Source organism: Mustelus asterias, chromosome 18, assembly GCF_964213995.1.
Source record: "Mustelus asterias chromosome 18, sMusAst1.hap1.1, whole genome shotgun sequence".
NCBI lineage: Eukaryota > Metazoa > Chordata > Chondrichthyes > Carcharhiniformes > Triakidae > Mustelus > Mustelus asterias.
Genome location: NC_135818.1, coordinates 67125591 through 67131590, shown reverse-complemented (window position 1 = coordinate 67131590; position 6000 = coordinate 67125591).

Sequence of the window (6000 nt, the reverse complement as noted above, 5' to 3'; positions counted from 1 at the left end):
CAATCCACCTAACCAGCACGTCTTTCAGACTGTGGGAGGAAACCGGAGCACCCGGAGGAAACCCACGCAGACACGGGGAGAATGTGCAAACTCCGCACAGACAGTGACCCAAGCTGGGATTCGAACCCGGGTCCCTGGCGCTGTGAGGCAACAGTGCTAACCACTGTGCCACCGTGCTGCCCACTGTGCCACCGTGCTTTGACGTACTGACCTGGATTAGACACTCCGGTGATGTGGAGCTTGAAAATGCAATCATCTGACTCAATACCTCAAACAGGAAAAGAGTAACAGAAACACTCCATGAGCAATTGTCACAACCTCAAAAACAGGTGAAGACAAGAAAGATCTAAAGGTTTTATTCACAACATAGAATGATGCAGGCCTAAAGCCGGCTGTGTATCCAATCACTGCAGAGCAGCAATCAAAGCAAATAAAATAGCAACTAGGAAAAGCCATATTTTAAATGAAAGCGGGGACCATTCTTCACACACAAAATCATCAATACAAGAAACGGAACTTCCAGGTAGGATTATGAAAGCAGGCAGGGTGATAGGGGACTGTGGAGTCTCCCTGAAAATAATAAACAAAAATGTGAAAATGGGAGTACAAGTGGGCCATTCGGCCCATCGAGCCTATGCCATCATTCAATTGAATAACAACTGATCAACTGTCTCAATGCCTCTTTCCAGCACTATCCTCGTATCTCTCGATGTCTTTGGCATCAATAAATATATCGATTTCTGTTTTGAACACAATGATTGCGTTTCCACAGCCCTCTGGGGTCAAGAATTCCAAAAAAAGATTCACTACCCTTAGTGAAGAAATTCCACCTCATTTCTTTTGATTTGACTTGATTTATTATTGTCACATGTATTAGTATACAGTGAAAAGTATTGTTTCTTGCGCGCTATACAGACAAAGCATACTGTTCATAGAGAAGGAATGGAGAGGGTGCAGAATGTAGCGTTACAGTCATAGCTAGGGTGTAGAGAAAGATCAACTTAATGCAAGGTAAGTCCATTCAAAAGTCTGACGGCAGCAGGGAAGAAGCTGTTCTTGAGTCGGTTGGTACGTGACCTCAGACTTTTGTATCTTTTTCTTGACGGAAGAAGTTGGAAGAGAGAATGTCCAGGGTGCATGGGGTCCTTAATTAAGCTGGCTGCTTTGCTGAGGCAGCGGGAAGTGTAGAGTCAATGGATGGGAGGCTGGTTTGCGTGACGGATTGGGCTGCATTCATGGCCTTTTGTAGTTTCTTGTTTTTCAGTCTTAAATTGCCTGCTCCTCATTCTGAGAATGTGAACCCCTGATTCTCGGCTCACCAGCCAGGGGAAACTCCCCATCTACACCTACCCTGTAAGAATTTTGAAAGTTTCAAAATGATCCCCTCTCCCTCTTTGAATCGCTAGAGAACACAGACTCAGCAATCTCTCGTCAAGACAATCCCTCCATCCCAGGGATTAATCTAGTGAACTGCCATTGTAATCCCTCTCTGACAAGTGTATCTTTTTTTAGATAAGAAGACAATTGCTTGCTGCACTTACGGCTCATGAACAAGGACACCTGAATCTTCTTTAGACATTGTTGTGGGCTTTGATGTTCAGCCTTTTAATTAGTCGGAATTTCGTTCCCTTCAAGTAACGAGACCAAGTCACGGACTTCTCTTAAACAGCTGTTTTAATTTAAGCTCTAGCAAGGACCCTGGAAAGTCATAGGTCACAGTCTGTAACTAGCCAGAGTACAGAATTCAGGAATATACAAGCAGTTACAGTTTCAAAATCGATTAAAAGTAATTAATGTATGCCAATCAAGGTTTAGGAGTTATCTCTATCCATTCACAGTTATTGATTAAGGCTACACCATGCATAGGATACAGATATTAAAACCAATCACAATCATTACACGCCTGCTTAGTTATAATATCCAATCAGTGTGAAGACTTAAACATGCGAGCTCACCTAATGTATCATTGTTACAAGTTATCATTGCTGTCTCAGTTTGTGTCTATGTCAAGATAATATATAAAAGCAAATTACTGCGGATGCTGGAATCTGAAACCAAAAGAGAAAATGCTGAAAAATCTCAGTAGGTCTGGCAGCAGCTGAAAGGAAAGAAAAGAGCTGACATTTCGAGTCCAGATGACCCTTTGTCAAAGCTGCTTTGACAAAGGGTCATCTGGTGTCGAAACGTCAGCTCTTTTCTCTTCTTACAGATGCTGCCAGACCTGCTGAGATTTTCCAGCTTTTCCCTTTTGTGTGTGCGTCTGTGGATATCACTCTCTCCTCTCATATCCATGTGTCTGAATTAATAAATTCTCTCAGACTAAGGGCCTTGATGCTTATCTGTGAGGATTTTTAGAAAGACCTCTGGTTTTTCTCAAAGCAGCTTATGTGATTTTCATATTTGTGTGATTATTAACCCTTTCAGACATCAACACTTCCCAAACTCTCACCATTTACGAAATACTTTGCCTTCTCTTTTTTTAACAGAAGTGGATAACTTCACACTTCTTATCATTATGGTGCTTGTACCACGGTCTTACCCAATCCAAAGTAGATCTTCCATTTCTTCTGATCATTTCATGGTCAGGTCCCTCACAAGCAACTTTCATTTTTTGAACTTGCCTCTTCCTTACAGAAGGTATTTTGTTCAAATTTTATTCAAAATTCCCTCCTCCCTTGATGCTTCTCTAATGGATTTCGGAGTCATTGCTTAACTGGAGCAAGCAGGCATGTGTTACGATCCTGACTTAAAATCATAGAATCACTACAATACAGAAGGAGGCCATTTGGCCCATCGAGTCTGTACTGACCACAATCCCACCCAGGCTCTATTCCCGTAACCTTCATTTATCTTGCTAATCCCGCTGACACTCGGGTCAACTTAGCATGGCCAATTAACCTAACCCGCACATCTTTTGACTGTGGGAGGAAACTGGAGCACCCGGACCCCACCACAGAAACTAGCTTGCAGAGTGTTCCCACGTTCCCTATGATCTGGAAGTTAGTCTTATGTAGTTAATGCCTGGGGTATGATGTGGAGAAAACAAACCTTGCTTTTAGTGCAAGCCTGTTAACTGAATACTAACTACATCCTGCCACTTCAGAAGATTAATAATTTTGGGAAAATACAAAAAGAAATTGAACTATTAAGTGCACTTAATATTAAATATGAATGTAACAGTTATACCAATATTAAATATGAATTAAATATTTATTAAATAACATAGTTTATCAAAGGGTCAAATTGTCAGGATATTGCAATCTAACTGTACTTGAAGTCTAAAAGCAGTTCACAAGTTATTAATTCAGTAAGCCAATTTAGGTCCTTTTCATTGTGTGCGGCACAGTGGTTAGCACTGCTGCCTCACAGCACCAGGTACCCAGGTTTGATTCCTGGCTTAGGTCACTGTGCGGAATCTGCACGTTCTCCCCGTATCTGCATGGGTTTCCTCCGGGTGCTCCGGTTTCCTCCCAGAGTCCAAAGACGTGCTGATTAGGTGGACTGGCCTTGCTAAATTCTCCCTAGTGTACCCAAACAGGTGCCGGAGTGCGGCAGCTAGGGGATTTTCACAGTAACTTCATTGCAGTGTTAATGTAAGCCTATTTGTGACTAATAAATAAACTTTAACTTTCTTATTTTGAAACTTGAGATGAAATTAAAAATTACATAAGCACAAGGTGACAGAACTTGATTAAGCTCTCTGCTCCTTCGGCATTAGAATCCCGACGGTGCAGAAGGAGGCCGTTTGGCCCATCAAGTCTGCATCAACCACAATCCCACCCAGGCCCTTTCTCTGTAACCCCATATATTTACCCTGCTAATCTCTCTGACACTGAGGGGCAATTTAGCATGGCAATCCACCGAACTCGCACATCTTTGGACGGAAACCAGAGCACCCCAAGGAAACCTATGCAGACAAAGAGCAAACATGCAAACTCCACATAGACAGTGACCCAAGCTGGGAATCGAACCTGGATCCCTGGCACTGTGAGGCAGCAGTGCTAACCACTGTGCCACTCTTAATACAAATGAAACACTGTCCTTGTTTATATATTCTTAATTCCTAAGAATGGCAGGCAGTTGCTTTAAAGGCTAATTGGTCAGATAAAAACACTAAGTTACACAATGACAATCATCTTAACAACCAATAGATGCAAGTCATGGGTTGAATTTTGCATTTATAAACGAGGTTTGCTGTGGGATAATTGGCACAATTCCCACTCTCATTAGACAGCTCCCATTCACACTTCTAAGCAGATTTAACTCAATTGATTTTTCTGACCTGAATCATGTAGTCTTTTTCCTGTAACCTCTCCTGATAGAATTGAAGGAAATGATTCTCATCTCACGACAACTTTGCAATCAAGCGATTAAGCAAGAGCTTGTACTTCTAAAGCATCCTCAGGATGATCCTAACTGCTTCACAGCTAAAGAAATACATCGGAACTGTTCTGTAGGCAAATCAAGACTGTTCATCCTGACCCACAAACAGTGATAAAATACAATGATTTGTGTTGGTACTGTTGGATGAGGGATAAATGTGTCCGGGACATCAGAATTTTCCTGCTTTTCTTCAAACCAGATCATCAAACCAGATCAGGGGCGGCGCGGTGGCACAGTGGTTAGCACTGCTGCCTCACAGTGCCAGGGACCCGGGTTCAATTCCAGCCTCGGGTCACTATCTGTGCAGAGTCTGCACGTTCTCCCTGTGTTTGCGTGGGTTTCCTCCGGGTGCTCCGGTTTCCTCCCACAGTCCAAAGATGTGCGGTTTAGGTGGATTGGCCAGGTTAAATTATCACTTAGTGTCAGGGGGACGACCAGGATCGATACGTGGAGGTACGGGGATAGGAGGGTGGGATTGTGGTCGGTGCAGACATTATGGGCCGAATGGCCTGTTCCTGCACTGTAGGGATTCTGTGTGTCATCTATATTGACCTGAACTGGCAGTGGGGGGTGTGAGAACAGTTTAACATTTCATCTGAAAGACAGCACCTCATCCAATGTAGCATTCTTCGGCACGGCACTGAAATGTCAGCCCAGATTAGGTCCTGGGGTAAGTGTCTAGCTAATATGAAAATTGGAGAGTTCCTGATCCATTTTCTGGCTGAGTTTTCACACCCAATCTTACGCATTTAGTCATTGGAAAAATGGTGTAGACTGTTTCCAGCTACTGGAGGAAGTGGGCCAGCCAGCCTGGAGAGGGAGCTACTGCGCATGTGCAGATCTCTGATTCTGCACATGCTCAATAGCAGCAGCAGGAGTCTGAGAGAGAGATAGAGAGAGCTGTCAAGCCCCTGTTACTGCAGGCAGTCTCAACCAGCTCCTCCCCCCACCGCAATTGTGGGGGCCCGTGGCTGATCTCGAGCCCCACAATGCATGGAAATCTAGCCCCCGCTGCCCCCACCAATTCGATCCCATTGCATAGCGCTCAGCGGGGCACCCCTCGAACCAATCCCATTGCAGAGTGCACAGTAGGCCCCCAGATCACCCCGCACCCCCATAAGCCCCACTCCCCAATGGGTCCCACCTCCAATGGGCCCTGCCCCATTGGCCTCACCCCCTGCTACTATCCAGTGGACAGTGCCAAGGTGCCTGTTGGGCATTGTACAGGTGCCAGGCTGGCACCGCCCAAGGGCACCCTCCCTTTGTGCTCGGACTCCCCGGGAGGTCTCAATGGCCTCCGATTCCATCGGCGAGGCCAACACGACTGTTCTCCATTCCTGGGGAACAGGTGTTTTCCTTGCCAGAGAGAACATCTCCCGGCAAGGCTATAAAGGCAAGCAAGCCCGGACAATTGAGCGCCAGGCTCAGTAAAGACATGTAAATTGCGATTTAAATATATTTAAATAAATTATTCATCCTCTCACCCATTTCCGGCGAGAAGCTGACCTCGCCGGAAGTCCGGCTCTCATAAAATCGCGAGAGCCGAGAAATTGGGCGTAATCCTGAATTCTCGGCAGTCGCCCGATTTTCCCAGCTCGCTCCGTGCATCGATGGGCC